The sequence below is a fragment of the Callorhinus ursinus genome, unplaced genomic scaffold (assembly GCF_003265705.2).
Source record: "Callorhinus ursinus isolate GAN/ISIS: 27379988/994484 unplaced genomic scaffold, GSC_fseal_2.0 scaffold16, whole genome shotgun sequence".
NCBI lineage: Eukaryota > Metazoa > Chordata > Mammalia > Carnivora > Otariidae > Callorhinus > Callorhinus ursinus.
In genome coordinates, this window is record NW_027397078.1 from 40,343,256 (window position 1) to 40,361,936 (window position 18,681).

The following is an 18,681-nucleotide window of genomic DNA, read 5'->3' on the forward strand; positions in this document are numbered from 1 at the left end:
ATACAGCTGCGGGTAGGGTGGGACCACCCTCTTTGAAGACCCTCTTCTGCATCCTAACAGCTCAGAGGAAGCCACTGGACATTTGAAACAGGTGGTATGTCTTGAGGATGCCCGTTGGAAGGGTGAGCCTGTGTGTTGCTTGGAGACATATTCTGGAGAATTCCAAAACGCTTACCTTGTCCTCCTCACCTCCCCAGTTCTGAAAAGATTTCTCTCACTGCAGGGACCATCTGTCTGTCTGCTCTGTTTTGTCTCTGCGTGTCCCTGTTTCTGGAAGGCTTCTTCTTCCCAGTTTCCACTGTTTCAATTTCTCCTCCATCAGTGGAATGCTGGGCTTGGGGTTAACTTGTCTCTCTCCACGAGGAGACCCTGAGGACGGGGGCATATTTTTGCTCAGCTTCACCTCTAACAGCGCAGGTGCTCCATGATCTCGGTTAGAGAAAGGCATCCACTGAACCGCGAATTTCCTTTTCAGCTTCTTATCAAAAGGATGCATGAGATCCCCTATATCGTCAAGACACAGCATGACTATCCCGGCATGGGTTGCGGTGGGGACTATGTAAAATTTATCTGTTTTGCTACCGACCCGACCTCTCCTCCTAACAATCAAGATGTCTTGGAATAGTTGATGCTGAATTATTAAACAGGCCTCTCTGCCCCTTGCTCATAAAAGAACACACCTCTTTCACAACACAGGCATCGTTCCTAATATTTTTTTCTCTTTCCAGAAACCACTTAGAGATGAAGAGGCACTTTAGAAAATGGGTTGATTTTTAAAACTGAGTTATAGGCATCAGCAGTTGGAGACATGATGACTGGTGTTTATTTCCATTAGGGATTGTTTTTCTGGATTTAATAAAGAAGATAAAGTGCCGAGTAGCCGTTTATCAGCAGGATTCCGTGGTTTGTGGGAAGACAGCAATGCTATGTGAGAAGAAGAAACTCGGGAAGCTGTCAAGAGCGTTTATTAAACTTCCCCGAGGATAAAATTATTTGATAAATAAGTTGTCCACCACCATCACCACGGACAACCCTGTGCCATAACTTCATTTTAATAATCGTAGGGATGCCCAAATTTGATGTTTAGTTTACCTGACTTTGATGACTACAACAACAAAGGGGAAAGTAGGTAAGAGACAATTAAAGTTTGATAGTTCAAGTTACGAAACGTTGGACGTGTGTGTGTTTGTGTGGGGGTGTGTTTGCCACTTGGATGGAAGGAGACCTGCAGAGACTAGTTCTTGTTAAGAGCTGTCCATTAGAGTAGAGCTTTACCTACATTTTGACACGTGACTGCGTCCTGTCAGGAAAAACGCGAGGGTGCGGTCGAAAGGGGGAACCACACCTCGTAATGGAAATGCCTCCACTGGGAATGTCTCGAAACCATTACAGCTTTTGTCTCAGTATAAACAAGAGCTGAGCACTGGGATTTGTCTGAGTACATTCCATAAGTAAAATAGATTCAATAAATAAGAAGGGTGACTAATAGCCCGCTCAGATGGTTCCTTCTTACATGCTTCTTGCCAGAGAAACCATTTAAAGTCTCGGAAGCTTTAAATGGATGAGTATCTCATACAGTACAAGGAACCCAGGGAATGTGAAAATATAGAAAAACTTTAAGATTCATTGGTTCAACAAAAGCAGTTCTAATTCTGTAGAAACCTACCACTCAGATATGCATGGATTCTTTAAGTCCATCTGCTAAATCATGTCCTATGTTTTTGGGGAAGAAGCATATATATCCCAGCCTGAATTAGCCCTTACGATCCAGTCCGAGTCAGGACATTTCCAAAAGACCTTGACGATGCTACAAAGCTGAGCCATTTTTATGGTTTCAGGATTGGGATTTATTGCAAGGTTGTACATTCTTACAGCTTTTTTTCCCCCTTCTTATTAGAGTTTTTTTATTTCCCTAGTAGGTTTAAAAACTTGAACTACCAATTAATTTTTTCATACATACTTTTCTCATGGGGCCCCTGGCTGGTTCAGTCAGTGCAGCATGCAACCCTTGATCTCAGGGTTGTGAGTTCAAGCCCCACATTGGGTGTAGAGATTACTTAAAAATAAAATCTTTAAAAATATATATAAAATAAATATTCACTACTTTCTGCTTTTAGATTTTTCTGCTTTCTAAATTGAGTTTAAAATTTTTTGTTTTTGAAGATTTCATTATTTATTTGTGAGAGAGTGAGCACATGAGCAGGGGGGAGGGACAGAGGGAGAAGCAGACTCCCCGCTGAGCAGGGAGCCCGATGCAGGGCTCGATCCCAGGACCCTGGCATCATGACCTGAGCTGAAGGCATATGCTTAACCGACTGAGCCATCCAGGCGCCCTATTTGAGTTTAAAATTTTTAAATTCTATATATAAATTTTAATTATATTCCTTTTAAATTCATATACATATATATGAATTACTCTTTTGAGAAAATGTTATGTAAGAGGAATGCTTCTGAGAAACTATTATCTACAATGGGTTTTTAAATACATTTTTAAAAATTTTGTTTTAGATTTATGGAAAATTTTGGGGCGCCTGGGTGGCTCAGTTGGTTGAGCGACTGCCTTCGGCTCACGTCATGATCCTGGAGTCCCGGGATCGAGTCCCGCATCGGGCTCCCTGCTCAGCGGGGAGTCTGCTTCTCCCTCTGACCCTCCCCTCTCTCATGTGGTCTCTCTCTCTCTTTCATTCTTTCTCTCAAATAAATAAATAAAATCTTTAAAAAAATGGATTTATGGAAAATTTTGGAAGATAGTATGGTTTCCATATACCCCACCCACCAAAGCCCCCTATTACTAGTATCTTATATTACTATGACACATTTGATACAGTGAACCAATATTTATACATCACTATTGATTAAAGACCACACATCGTCAGATTTTCTCAGTTTCTATCTATTGTGTTGTTCTGTTCTAGGATCCCGCGTTACATTTGGTCTCTGTATCTCCTTAGGCTCCGCTTGACTGTGACAATTTCTTGTTATTCCCTTCTTTTCTTGTGATCTTGGCAGTTGTGAGGAAGACTGCTCCTTCAATTTGAATTTGGGTGATGTTTTTCTCATGATTAGATTGGGATTTTGGCTTCTGGGGAGGAAGTCCACAGAGACTGAGTGCCCTTCTCCTTACCCCGTATCAGGCGTTCATGCTATCACCAGCATGACTTATCACTGATGACTTTGACCTTGATTACTTAGGGGAGGTAACGTTCATCACGTTCTCCACTGCAGAATGACGTTGTCCCCTTTCTAATCTGTGCTTTTTGGAAGGAAGTCACTAGTGTGCAACCCACACTTAAGGAATGGCGATTTACCCTCTCCCTCCTTGAGGGCAGGTTTACCCTCCCGAGACATTTGTCTCTTTCCCCCCACTTCTTTATTTATGTATCACTTACTTTTATCAGTATAGATTGCATATTTATTTTATATATTGGGTTTTGGTCCAATATTATGTTATTTACCTACAACAAATTTTAGGGAAAAACCTGGAACTGAAAATTTTTCATTTTTGAGCATTAAGCTTGCCGTAATTTTATCTAGGAGATAGGCCGGCAAAACAAAGTTATATGTCACATTTTAGGACATAAGTATTTTCGATTCAATCTTGATTTCCAAGAAACCGGGTTATCTATTCATTTACTTAAGACCCCAGGTTGCTTAAAGTCACTCTCTTAAAAACTAAGGGCTATCTTGAATGATTTTTTTGACAAATACAGTATTCTTTCCTTTAACAGCTGAATTTTTTAAACAAATATTTACAATATTCTTTCCTTTAACAGCTGAGTTTTTTTTAAAAGATTTTATTTATTTATTTGAGAGAGAGAGAGAATGAGAGATAGAAAGCACGAGAGGGAAGAGGGTCAGAGGGAGAAGCAGACTCCCTGCTGAGCAGGAAGCCCGATGCGGGACTCGATCCCGGGACTCCAGGATCATGACCTGAGCCGAAGGCAGTCGCTTAACCAACTGAGCCACCCAGGCGCCCAACAGCTGAGTTTTTTTAACGAATATGTACAATATTCTTTCCTTTAACAGCTTTGGTTTGATGTCTAAATATCCCAGGGCATGATATTTTACATATGACAAATATAAGAGCTGAAGGCCCTCATTAGGTCAGAGGTGTTCTGGACATGAATGCATCTACAAAAGCCTTCACATACTTTTATTTTTACTTTCCTTAAATAAAACTGAATAAAACAAATAAAACTGAATAAAACCATCAGTGATACCCTATAAATCTTAAAACAGTAATGGCGGGGAATAGCCATGAATAGGCACTGGGATCTTTGTAGGGCCTCACCCCTCTTGTGGGTTTCGTGATGGGCTCTGCTTTGCCAGGTGGGGTCTGTATTTTCCCATCCCACAGCCCCTGGGTGTTGTTTTCATGGTGCACCTGCCCCTTCTGATTCACACCTTGGTTCCTCCCTCTGCACAGACTCAGGAATGGATGACAGTGGAGCCAAGCATTCTTTGTCATTGTCTCTAATTTCCTCCCAAGGAAATCTTTTGTTCAAGATTATACCCAACAGGAGACCCTCAAAGACGGGGGAACCGAGGCTCCCAAAGGCACTCAGAAGCCGTTTCTCCTGGGGGTACATTATGAGTACCTCCAAGGGCCAAGGCATTATAATCTTTCCTCCCAGAATTTTTGCCCACTGTGCTGTTCCTAGTAAGATTGGTACTTGTGTTTTGATCTTTGCAGAGTGAAGGCTTTGAAGATGATGCTCTGCACAGCTTCTTTGCTACTTTAGCATTTTACCATTAAATATATTTCTGGAAAGAAGGATGCCTATGACTAGAGCAGTATATTAGGGAGAACCAACCTGCCGGGGGTACCCGCCTGCAGGGCTTCAGCCTCTTGAGGGGATGCACAGATGTCCAGGGCTCTGATAGCTCAGCTGTCTAGGAAAGGGAGGGTCACCGGCTTCCCTCCTCATGAGGCTTCTGTGTTTATGGGTGGAAGGCTCTTGTGTGGGGGGATACAATAGCAAAGGGACCATAGCATCCCAGGGAGAACCCTAGGGAGCCCCTTGCAGGGCCTGGGATCAAGAAACCTGCCACGTGGACTACATCCTTCCGCCTCCCTCTCTCCTGCTTTGCTTGGCACCGTTCAGCAAAGCTTGTGAGAGTGCCTTGTATCCCCAGTGCACATCTATTTGCTGAGAGAGATATTACTCTAATTCCCAAAGGCTTTTAGTGTCTTCCTGGGGGCTGCACTTTTACCTTTCCATGTGGCTTGGCAGAAGAGGGAAGCAGTATGCACACCCAGGGCCCTGCCTCTGAGGGAGTGAAACCCTGTGGTTTTTCTTTTCTGCATCACAGAAGCATTATTTTCTTGCCTGACGGGCCAGCTCCAGGACACATTTACCCATCAGGGGATGCTGAAATTTGGACCCACTTAGCTGGCTTATTTCTGAAACCCTGTCTTTGGGACATCACTGCTGTAGTTAGGGGAACTGGTATCTTCGGATTTGGAAAAAGTTTGCAGTCACAAAATAAAGCAATACTTCCGAAAGAGAAGGTACGTTAGATTCAGCTACGGTGCGTGCACATTCTGCTTTTTTTGTTGTTGTTGGCTTCTTTGTTCTTTGTATTGTTTTTCACCCGGACTGCTCAGAGAATAAACCCAGAATGCACGTGATCAATGTGTGTCTCATGTTTGCTGCTGTTGAAAGTCTGGGTTTATACTTGATGGGCCAAAAAGTCAGAGATCAGGAAATTTACAAAAAGAATGAAATCCATCGCTTAATTCATACCTTCTTTGGTTCATTAGGATTAATCAGCTAATGAAGTTGACCAGTTTACTACATGAGGGTTAGGGGCACTGATCCCGCACGTAGCCAAAAATCCATGTATAACCTTTTTTTAATAAAGATTTTATTTATGAGAGAGAGAGAGCGCACGCGAGGAGAGGGAGAAGCAGACTCTCTGCAGAGCAGGGAGCCCGACGCAGGACTCCATCCCAGGACCCTGGGATCATGATCTGAGCCGAAGGCAGACGCTTACCCCTCTGAGCCACCCGGCACTCCCTAAATCCATGTAGAACTTTGACTCCACAAAAACTTAACTCACAGCCTTCTGTTGACCGGAAGTCTTACCGATACCATAAACAGTAGAGTAACACGTACTTTGTACGTTACATGTCTTATATACCGTATTCTTACAGTAAACTAAGTAGGAGAAACAAAAGTTAAGAAAATCACAAAGAAGAGAAAATACATTTATAGTACTGATGTACTGTATCTATTAAAAAAAATCCATCTCTAAGTGGACCTGCACACTTCAAACCCATGTTGTTCGAGGGTCAGCTGTATAAGATGTGCCAATATAATCATGATGTTTGGGTCATGTCATAGTTAGTTCCCTTTTTTTTTTTTCTTTTTAGACAGAGGAGGTCCACGCATGTGTGTGAGCAGGGTCAGGGGGAGGGGGAGGGGCAGATGGAGAGAGAGACTCAAGCAGACTCTGCACTGAGCATGGAGCCTGACGTGGGGCTTGATCCCACGACCCTGAGATCATGACCTGAGCCCAAATCAGGAGTTGACGGCTTAACCAACTGACCCACCAGGACCTCTGTCCCCATTTTTAATGCAGTTCTTATTCTCATTTTAGGGGCCCTGCCCTTGTGTAACCCCACACTTAATGTGATTCAGGGGTTTGCTCCAGACTTAGAGTATGTGGCTCGTTGTTACTGGATTTCTAGTGGTTGATAGCGCTGTGAGTGTGATGCATCAGAGTTCTTGCCAGAAGGGAACAGAGACAATTAAATTTGAATGAGTTTAGAATGAGGTTAGTCCCTTGCTGCTTCAAACACCTCTGTCTGGGAGCTGCTAGCAGCAACATCGCACCTGATGTTGGAGACAGCCTGGAGGGCTTCCCAGAGGAAGTATAATTTTGCCCCAAACCTGAAAGATGAGAATGGAGAGATTGGTCAGGCAATGAAAACCCACACATAATATTCTGCCGTCGGTTCCTTTGATGGTATGGAAAATTGATTTCTCCAACCAAGCATTTTGTTTCTTCTGTTCTTATTTTGCACGCATGCATTAATAAGCATTTTAGGAAAAAAAACAACCCCCAGGATTGTGCAAGTTTAATACAAAGTAAAACTCAAGTACGTTTCCGTGAGAAGGCTCCAGTGGAAGGAGGAAGTGGAAGTCAACATTAGAGTTCGAAATCCATCTGCTTGGATTCTTCATTTTGCCGGCAGTATAACCTCAAAATTTTGACTCACAAAGTATCCGCTTAGCTCAGATTCTCTTAAAAGCAGAGAATTAAAAGTTTTGTTCAGGATTATTGTTGTATTATACATTGCTCTGTACATTATTATTATATTATGCAAAATTTTGTACGGTGATTTTATTATTGCAGAAAACATGCCAAGAGTAGGGATGTAGGACAAGGGCATGAAGCTTGGAAGGCGCGAGAAGCTATGCAACGTTCTGTTTATTGGGTAGCTCTTGCTTGGCCAACTGGGGCTGCCTGAAAACCTTTCAGGTGTGTCCCAGGACCACCACCTAGTCCACTTTCACCCCCTCTTAGCTTACTGTGGATAAGCTCCCCAAACTCCTGGGGAGTGCTAAGTAGGTCTCAGCAAGCTGTTCCCTGTGAGACGCCAGAGACCATTCAACCATCAGGAGCTCGGAAACCGGCACTCCTCTGGCCGTGGCTGAGCCTGGGTCCAAGTGTGTCCACGTATTAAGGATTCCTTGTGTTGAAGTTCAAGCTCATGGTTGACTTGTGTATCTGTCAGCGAGACTGTCTGTAGGTTAGTAAGGAAAGGGTAAAAAATGAATCCATACTTCAAAATTGAGGTTATCTGCACCGCGGTGGCTCTCAAGAGTTCTTCAGTCTTTTTTTTTTTTTCCAGGTTGAATGCAGCTTGTTACCTGGAAAGGCACTGGTGATTTTTAGTTCTCTCTTCCCCGTCTCCCGCTCTGTGTCGGCTCAGCTGCTGGTTCCCCACTGTGTGTTGTGGGCAGCATGCACATCAAAAGTGCTTCTTGTATGTCAGCTAACCCCTTGACAGAAATGAGAGAACCTTACTTGGAAGGATTGTTTTTGAATATGACCAGAAATAATAGTCAGGCAAGCCCAGCCTTAGATAGACTCCTCTCTTTCAAATTGTTCTAATTCCTGACTTATGCTAAAGACAAACAAAATTGTTTTCCTGAGGGTCACGTGTTTCAAATATCTTCTGAAATGCCAGCCAGCTTCTGCATGACAGGGGAAATGTGTGTTCTGCTCTTGGTTTTTGTCACCACCTCCCGAGGGAGTGGCAAGTCACAGACGTCATGACCTTGAGGACTTTCAGGGCCAGTGAACAAGGCTGTTTGGAGATTGTGGGTGCTGACACAGGAGGGAATGGTCTTACGGGATGGGTCTCCTGATATCACATCTAGTTATCTGGGCGCGGCTAAAACTTAATAACAGACAGTAACAGTGTTACTAATAGAGAAGCAAGAACATCAGCTATCATTCTTGGAGCACCTGTGAGCTTCTGCACGCTTACAACCCAGTGAAGTTGGGGTTACGCATTCGGACCCTTTCCATGGATCACCACTGTGTATGGGGTCCTTTACGAAGTGTATCTTTTCCCCTGGACACATGAAGTCAATGTTCAGAATGCTTCCAAATTCCATTCAGGGACTCAGATGCCGGAAGGGATAAAGGTAGTTTGTCAGTGCACCTGACCAGTGACGCTCCCCACATCTGTGGGTGTTCACAACATGACTGGAAATGGTTAAAATGGTCTAATTAACTATTCACATCCATCATAACAGATCCCATCTAGAGTGCGTGGATTTCCAGCATCCAAGGCTTAACCAACATGGATGAACATAACGTAAAGCTCGTTTTTTCTAAATGGGATGTTCTTGAGTCCTTGTTTTTGGTGTTGTCTTCAGACTGGTTAATAAACATCGGGAGGGGCACCTGTTGGTAAAGCATCCAACTTCAGCTCAGGTCATAATCTCGGGGTCCTGGGATCGAGTCCCACGTCAGGCTCCCCACTCAGTGGGGAGTCTGCTTGTCCCTCTCCCTCTGATCTTCCCCCTCGCTTGTGCTCTCTCTCTCTCAAACAAAGAAATAAAATCTCAAAAAAAAAACTATTTAAAAAACATAAAAAATAAACACCAGGACAAGTATAGATCCAGAGTCCACTATCCACAAAATATCCCAATCCAACAAAAAAAGAGTCAAAACCAGTTCAAATCGCCAAAGTGGTTTTGTAACTCATTTGGCACAAAGCCTGACCTGACAGATGGCAACGGATGGTCTTTATTTTCCAGTCTGGGGTAGACATTTAGATGCTTTGCTGTAGAAATATTGATGAATTGGATTCTGTATGAGATGATGTTCCCAGATTCCTCTGGAGGTGTCGCATCATACTTGTGAAAACCAACAGACTCTCAGTTCCCTCCTTCCCCACAAAGCATATTCATCCTCAAGGGCTGCAGATCACCAGCGGTTGATCAGGGGTCATGGTGGTCAGTGGTCAAGGGGACATTAGGTTGCCAAGAATAGCAAACAAGCCTGGAATTCATACAGTTGTTGCAGTAGTAAGTCGTATTTACTCATTTCCCCAAGACACCACGCAGCTTAACTATCTCCCTTACGTATACCGACTTGAGTCTGGGTGATGTTTATGGAAGATTATACAAGCCAAAAAAAAAAAAAAAACCAGCTCCCATCAAAATAATGGCATTTCTCTGTGGAGCAGTGAGGTGATGGAGAAGTCTTGGTTTCTTGTGTTCAATTTGCAAGTTAAACTCCCCACGTAATTATTAGGATAGATTTCCAAGGCATGGTTCTGGGATTCTGTCAGTCAGAGCAAGGTGATAATTTCCAAGTTAACACTCATTAGAAAAATAATAATTCATTTAATATAACAGGTTTGATGATACTTTCTAAGCACTGACAAGTAATGAACCTGCTTATATTTGCTCACATAAAACCCATTAGTCTGTTTTAAACAAGCTAATCTAAAGTCTTAACACGAGACATCTTTTAAGGTACTGTTGTTTTGCTCATTGTTTGCCTGCGTTAAAGCACATCAGTTTAAATATTCCATGTTCTGAATTATATTTGTATATACACACATACGCATATTCTATGCTGTGAGTTAAATTCATATAAAAAGTGGATGTACATTTTCAGGTAGTTGTAAAATAATGTTGATTCCATGGTCTAAGTTCATCTGATTTTGTTAATGAAATTACTGCTCTGATATATGCATTATTATTCCGGTTTAAGCTGCAAAGATGTCTAACATCTGTGAGTCCATCCAGACTCCTGTTGGAGGCACCCCTTAGGTCTGTTTGACTCAAGGTGGGTCAGGGTGTGAGGTTCCTTTGTCCTGCCCTCCATCCTTTAACACCTCCCCCACCGCTACTGTGCAGGTGGCTCACAGGTGTCTACTTCTCATTAACGGTGAGAGCCCCCAGGTAATGTTCAGGGAGCTGGCTTTGATACTCTAGCGTAGCTGGCCCTCTGTCCGCTGGTCATTGCTTGTCCTCCCTTTCACTTCTGAGTCTTCCCAGATGGCCCACCATCCCTCTCCCTTGAGCTATGCCTTCTTTTTCTCCCATAGAAACTTCCCCCAAGTGTGTAGGTCTGAGTGTCTTCTGCATGTGCGTTTCTCCATCAGTCTTCAGCTGAGAGGGATAGAGAGAGAAAGACCTTCAGGATACAAGCAAGAGAAAGAAGACGAGGAAGGAGACAGACATGCAACAGAAGAATACTCTGAGATATAACCTCCTCCCCCCACCAGATTAACACAGAAACTCATGCATATTTAGATCCTATCCACCTGTGACGGGAGTTAATAATACATTCCTTCCATCTATAATACTCTCTGAAGCCCTCACTTGGGAAGATTACACAGAAAGCTAAGAGCTATGCAATATGTTCTTCCTTCTCACCGAAAAACACCAGGTTTCGTTTCTGTATTTCTAGAAATGTGTAGGTACTTGCAATTCCAGGAACTCTTCAGGCTGGTTATCACTAAGTAGAAAACAAATGTGTAATTTATAAAAGAGTTTGTGGAGGAGGTGAAATTTTGGATAAACATTAGCATTTTTGGAATCTAAAATGTCCATCTCTGTGGCATCTGAAAACACTAAATAGATTTTAAAGAGAGTGGGGGACTATATGTACATATATGGACATGTACCTCTCAAGCACATAAATGTGTACACACAGATGCATGAACACCCACACCACTCATACACCTGTTCCACCCAGACACAAAGACATCACGCACACGCAGTCATCTCCTACACAGACACACACCTGACACAGATAGATTCCATAACTATGATTTGCTGGTCATCTGCACAGAATTCTAGAATGAGTGCAACATGCCACCATTATGGTCGCGTTGGAAACACCCTGACGGTTCTCCCGCCTTAGAGATATTACGGGTTTCTGTGTAGTGCGGAACTGCAAATTATTAATGTCTTAACCTACAATTAGACAACACTGTGAGATGAAATCCTGAAGCATTAAGTGCTGAGGTTTTGAAATCGCGTTACAGAGGTGCTGAGCTGTGGCGAGTCATCCATTAGCAGGTGTTGTGGGGTAAGGCCGTGCCACAAGGAAGCTGCGTGTCATGATAGTAGACTACCAGAACGACGGTGCTGACGTTCAGCGTCAATGCCGTATTGTTCAGGAGGGCTCAGTATGTTGTAAGAAAATTTGGCAGGTGTTGTACGTGATGACATTTGGCTTACTGCGTTTGGCCGCCTGCTGGGCCCCAGGCAGTCCAGAATCCCATTTAATCACCTTTTTCTGCACCTTACTGTTCTCACCCTTTCTTGGAAGCATGGACTCTTGGCTGCCCATTAGCCTCAGTTGCATTTCCTCCTAAACGGTAGGGAAAGAACAATTGGAGCTGGCCCTCCAGGGGGAGAAAGACTGCAGGCAAGTCATCCAGTCTGGTAGAGTGGCGACCACATGAGCTTGGCCATGTAATTTCGTTTTCTTTCCCCTGTGTTGGTAAAATACTCTACGTGCGCCGCCAAAGGAAGTAAATCTTAAAATTCAACTCAGTGTGACTATCTCCTCTGTTTGACAGAGATATGTTTAGTAGTACCAGGAAATGTCCAAAGGAAAGGAGCTTCAGGACACCCCTGGAGGTGAGCATTATATCCTCTCAAGAAGTACTCTTGTCTTTTCAAACCTTAATAATTCCCCCCAAAACAGGAATTCCACAGTTTCCCTAGGGAGCATCTTCACACAGCAAGTCAGACCATTGCGTGCTTTTAACGGAGTGATTTGTTGATGATCAGAGTACTTATCAAATTGACTAAATATCTTGGCTCTGTCGCCCTAATAAATGGCTTCTCTGCAGAGTGACTGGGTGGCACAGTTGGTTGGGCCTCTGACTCTTGGTTTCGGCTCAGGTTGTGATCTCAGGGTCATGGGATCGACTCCCATGTCAGGCTCCATGCTCAATGCAGAGTCTGCTGGGGATGCTCTCTGCCCCTCCCCCTTGCGCTCTCTTTCTAAAATAAATCATTCTTGAAAAGACTAGCTTCTCTACATGGGAACTGAGTCTTTTTACATACATATAAAGTCAACTAATTATATATATAACACTTAAAACATTTAGATGAGCAAATGAGTTTCAGGTCTTTGCTAAGTATCTGAGCGAGACTGTATACACACATATAAGATTATATATACGTATATATATAATGTATGAATATGTGATTCTGTGTGGATGCAAACACACATGTGCAAGGGTTTCTGCCTCTCCATATCACCTATATCTCCGACTTATTGATCAATCTATCGTCTATCTAACTCCTGGTCGATACCGGATTTTACAGTAAGATGACATTTCAGACAGACCTCCTGTGGGGGCACCTTGCCAAGGTGCATGAAGCTGAGAGTTTGAAAATACTGTTTCTCTTCACTTTGTTTTCTTCTTCTTCGGTACGATGTTCCTATTCCTTTCGAACACCATTTGCCTGCGTCTTCGGGCTCCTCTAAGTCCCCTGTTTTCTGAAATCCAATCCATGTCTAATCTGTGTCGAGCATAAAGATGGCATCCACGGTGATGCTGTCGCATAAGGATCAGTAGGAGGGAATTGATTGTACCGGAGAGGTATGTATTGATCGTATGTGTAACTCCTGCCTGCCGTTCTTCCCCAGATATAAACTCCAAAATTGCAGGCTTTGTTCTCTTCAGTACTATACTGTTGGTACTTAGTACAACTTAATAAATATTTGTGGAGCGCATGGATGAATAAATAAATCACAACATTGCCCCTGGTATGGTATGGCTGGTGTTTCCCTACTTGGATTCCCCAGCCTACTGTCCGGTGTCTGATTCCCACCGTGAAGACTGATTGCAGGTGGCTCCTTCTGTAAGATGCTGTTGTTAACTGCCCCAGTGTAGAGATAGATTTCCCCCCACTGAACTCCCCATTGAACTTTTATCTGCGTCAATATATTTACTCTGTTTTCTAGCACTCAGCCATCCCAGACGATAGGATTTGATTGAGTGAAGATCCTGGCTTTGCGTTTCATAAAACCAAAGAAACTGCCTTCTTTGTGGCCGTCCACAGATATCCTCTCATTTTGTACAGCCGCTGATGAAGTAGGTGGTGAAGACATAGTTTCACTTTGCTCAAGAGATAAGAAAAACAAGGCTCGGAGAGACTGATTCTGCAGGATTTTACTCCCAAGCCGAGCCAAGTCTATTGAGTTTCCATCAACCACATCTCATGGTCATCTGATCCTTTTCCCAGCAGACTTTATTTCATCCATGTGGAAGTATTAATTCATGCTGATGTACGCAAGTCAGGCCCATTCCACACATACTTGATGAGCACTTGCTCTGCACAAAACATTACGAGGTTAAGAAGTTCCTGATGATGTCACAATGGGCAGTGGGTTTATTATCCCATCAGCTTTGAAAGGCCGGTGCCTAGTGATGGTTACATAGGACCAAGCCCCTGGGTAAATAAGGAAATGTGTTCTGCCATCTTGGAGACCAGTCAGGCATCAACTGGGGAGCAAGGAAGACCAAAATAATTGTGGTAACAACAAAAGTCAGAGGACGAAAGGAGAGTCCCCAAAGCTTGATAGAAATTAGGTAAGACTTGCTGAACTGCGTATCTCAGTGTATCCTACCAACATCCTTGTAGGTTATGGCTGGTTTGTTCATTTACCCACCGAATGTCACGAGCACTTCCTATGCGCTCTCCTATGGCTCTAGGACTCGGGAAACAGAACATTGAGTAAAAGAAGACAGGTTTCTAAGTTAATGTAGCTTATACTCTAGTGCGGTGGTTCTCAACGGGGCGGTGAGTTTTCACCCAGGAGCATTTGTCAATGTCTTGAGACAGTTTGGGTTGTCACGGGTGGGGTTTGCTACTGACAGCTGGTGGGTAGAAGCCAGGGATGCTGCTGAACGTCCTTCAGCACAGCAGACAGCCCCCACAACAATCATCAGACCCAAAGTGTCAGCAGTACTGAGATTGAGAAACTCTGGTCTACTGGCAGAGGAAAACCTATCCACTAATTACCCACACATATAATTTCGGACTGGAGCTAAGTGTTTGATGCTGGAAGCAATCATTTCAGGGGCTTCTTATCGAGCCAGCAGCAGGATACACACTGATAATGGGAACAAGAAGCTAAATAGGGATGGGCCCTTAGGGTAGGCAGGTGCTGATGGGCAGAGGGACTGGGGTGTACAAGGATTCTAGGGTCAGAGGGTGTCTGGCACTGTCCAGGGTCTGAGGATGCACATGGGGCTCGAAGGCAAAGGGCAAAGGGGTGATAGCAGGAGGGAATAGTGAGAGACCTGGCACGGGAGCTTGGGAGTGTGCCAGCAATTGGTAATGTGGGGCACATATGATCTGATGGGTTCCTTTCCCCTGTTACTTTCCTGCAATAACACGGAGTCATTGGATCAACATCTTCTGTGTCTACTCTCATCTAACCCGGTGACAGACCTTTTGGAGATACAAAGACAACTAAAAAGTGGTCTCTTCCCTGGAGAATTCCTATTCCCAGTCAGAAGACATTTGCTGGGCAAGATGAATGATTCTCAAATGCATCTAATTTTCCCCTAATCCTAATGCCTTGTGCTGTTCTAGTTTTTCATTGGCTCATTTTCGTCCTCTTTTAAAAAAATACTTTTTAAAATTTATTTATCTGAGAGGGCATGAGCAGGGGGAGCGGCAGAGGAAGAGGGAGAAGCAGACTGCCCGCTGAGCGGGGAGCCCGATATGGGACTCGATCCCAGGACCCTGGGATCATGACCTGAGCCAAAGGCAGACGCATAACCAACTGAGCCACCCAGGCGCCTGGCTCATTTTCTTCCTACATGTTAGGTTAGAGTTCTTGATTCCTCACTGTCAGATTTTCCCTTTTTCCCTTTTCTCCTTTCCTAAATTAGATTGCAAACAAGCCTTGTTCCTCACAGATTTGAAATGCTAGATGTTGATTCTTAACGTTGCAACTGCAAAGGGCCATGAATTGAGGACATCTGTCATTTTTTTTTTTTTGGACGTCTGAGCTGGAATGGCTTTGAGTTGCATGTGTGTGAAGCATCCCTTAACTAATGAGTCACGCGGAGTCTTTTTTAGTTGAGAGGACATGTGATAAAGGCATTGTTGTAGAACACAAATAGGTCACAGTACATATTTGTGGCAAGAGCTAAGAGTTCACTCTGTTTCTCTTCGTTTGTAATCTTTCACGATTTCTCCCCCATCTCATTAAATCACATCTTCAGATCTGGGGTTCTAGATTTGCTCGAGGCTCACATAGGCAGGCTAACTGGCTGGGGTTAGGGTGAGGGAATCTCCAGAATTCCATCCCTCTACAACCGGAGCAATAGCATCGAGACTTTCTTGTTAGATTTTGTTTGTTGCTCATTGTAGACCACTACTAAAATATTTTCAGAAGAATAGCCAACAGAACATCATCACAGCCTACCAGTTGCTTTCCTCTTAAGATCTGAAACAAAGCAAGGATGCCTACTCTTCCCACCTCTAGCTAACAACAAGTTGGAGGTCCAACAAGAAGCATGGGGGGAAATGAAACTTAAAATATGCCATTCACAATAGCAACCCAAAACATATAATGTTAGGAGTAAGTTTAGCAAAGCTTGGTGTAAGACCATATAGATTTATAGAATGTGTGTCATTTTTAATAAAGAAATGGGATTTGGGGATTTTTATTAAAATAGTGATGAATCTTTAAGTGATTTGAGAAATTGACAATTTAAGACTTTTGAGCCTTTCAATCCATTAACATGATTTAGCCCTCCATTTTATCTGAACCTTCTTTAATTTTTTTTTCCTCAGGAGTATTTGTCATTTTCAGCATATAAGTCTTACCCATTTTTTTTTTTGGTTAAATTTATCCCTAAATGAACATGTGTCCACACAACAGGATTGCAATTCTGAGGCATGTGTAAGCAGTAAGCATCCTCCTGTTGATGACACAAAATTAAACTAGTAATACACCCTAAATTTTATAGTATCTGGAAAGAATATGATGACGTTTGATAAACCATCATACTAATATTACCACTGGATTTGTCTCCTGAAATATGAACACCCAGTTAACATTTATTGACTTAATATTTAGTAATTCTTACTTAATCTGGTCTTAAAAATCTTTATCTTGTTTGTAGAGCACACTGTTGAGGTAATGATGAGTCCTTGAGATGTCCAACTAGCCCAACACATGATTTCAGTGATTAACTTGACTTGGAAACCTCCTTTTGCTGGGGCAGAAATAGTCAATTCTAGCCAAGTATGTTCCTGAATTTTGTTGTTTCTGTGCTAAGAAGACATGCTCATTGTCCATATGTGTTTGCTTCTTTCGGTGGGATTGTAACATCCACTAGCCAAAGCCCTCAGCAAATTAACATCTTTGACCTTGAAGCCCTCACATCATGGCATGTGAGTGTCCACTCTTCTGCAAGTGGCATTTGAGTTCCAGGAACACATAAGCATTCCTTTCCAAAACTGAATGCCAGTTGCTTTGCTAATACAATTATTGTGTGAGAAGATATTGTACCACCTCCCCCCCTTTTTTTAAGATGCATAATCTAAAGGTTAATTCTGAGGATAACACATTAAAGTTTCACATCTTACCAGGGACAGTACAGAGTGGATTTTCGATGCCAGCAATCTCAAATAATGGGATTATCATTTCCGTTTTCCATTGATGCTGGTCCTTATGTGCAGGAAATGTGACTGGATAAGACAGGAAGATGCAGTGTTAATTGGCTTTGACAGCCCAAGAAAGAATGTGAGGTAGAGCAAAGGAGCTGCCCTCTTGCAGGCTTTGTATGTGTTAGACGAGTGGATAGACGTCCTCTCAGCTCTCCAGAAGGTCACTTGGCTGAGCTTTCAGGAGCAGCACCATGTGGGGAGTAAACCAGATCTTTTCCATAGAATTTGGATCTCACTGTGAAGCATAGTTTCCTCCTGGGGTGCATGACATAAACAGTTCTTGCTGTTATGGAAACAGACAGTTCCATCTTAGGGGTGAGTGTTCTCCATCTGTATAATTAATTGGCTTAAAGATGAATATTTTCAGATGTCCTCTGAGAAACTCCAAGACGTTGGACGTTGGAGACTGTATTCAGATCTAGATGCTGCACACCGCAGGTGCATGGAGCCAAGCCAGGGACCATTTTGATTCTTCCATCTATTTCTTTCCCAAATACTGAGCTTAACGACATTAGTGCTACTGACATTTGTGGGGGGCTGTCCTGTGCATGTACGATGTTTAGCAGCATTCCTCTACCCACTTAATGTCATCAGAAATCCCCAGTGTGATAACCAAAAATGTCTCCAAGATAATGCCAAGTGTCCACCAAGAAGGTAGTATTTGTCCCCATTGTGCGTCACTACCAGAATTTATTGCCTTCTGTTATTACCCTTGGCATTCGTGGGTAGAATTTGCCTACAATACTACATGAATGTGAATTTCTTTGGATCATTATTTATAGTCACTGCAATCACGAATGGTGGAATCCCTCTTTCCAAAGACCGGAAAAACAACATGTCATACTGAAAAAAAGAAGCCCCAAACCAAAACTCTTTTAGTATTTAAAAGAGCATTGTGAAAAGTCTAGTTCTTTAAGATGGCAGTTGCTTGAAAGATAAAGTGCAATTTAGGAGGTTAACAAGCACAGACTGATTCATAGCAATGAGGCATTGCTATTTGGAACCTACTACGTCTCAACGCCCATTGTTGTCTTAATTGTCATCTTTTTTTTTTTTTTTTAAGATTTTATCTATTTATTTGAGAGAGATAGCGAAAGAGAGCCCAAGCAGGGGGAGAGGGAGAATCAGGCTCCGGGGAGCCTGACGCAGGGTTCAATCCCAGGACCCTGGGATCATGACCTGAGCCGAAGGCAGGTGCTTAACCAACTGGAGCCACCCAGGCGCCCCTTAATTGTCATCTAAACACCAGCATCAACAAGAGTGAAGAATTACATGTGTTCTCTGGAGTGGAATGTGATCACTGAAGAGTGTGCAACCCGAATTACAGTATGCATTTGTCAACATTACCATAATCACACACACGTACCGTAATTTTGGAATTGAACAATTAAGTCTCATAAAGATGCGATTGTATTCAGGGTGTGATTTTGAACGTTCTAATAGAATACACATATTCTAGAACATAATTGTCTAGTACAGATTTAAT

At 43.0% G+C, this 18,681-nt stretch overlaps 1 protein-coding gene across 6 annotated transcripts in view; it reads left to right on the forward strand.

The window, feature by feature from the left end:
* Positions 1-18,681, forward strand: part of NLGN4X (neuroligin 4 X-linked) — a 280,611-nt gene that overhangs the window by 96,792 nt on the left and 165,138 nt on the right. Inside the window, exon 1 of one of the 6 annotated variants that reach the window (XM_073902153.1) lies at positions 13,958-14,095. The exons of the other annotated variants lie outside the window; for them this stretch is intronic. The gene's annotated coding sequence lies outside the window, so the exon portion shown is untranslated. Of the gene's footprint in view, positions 1-13,957; positions 14,096-18,681 lie in introns of those variants that run through there. 6 annotated transcript variants of the gene reach the window in all.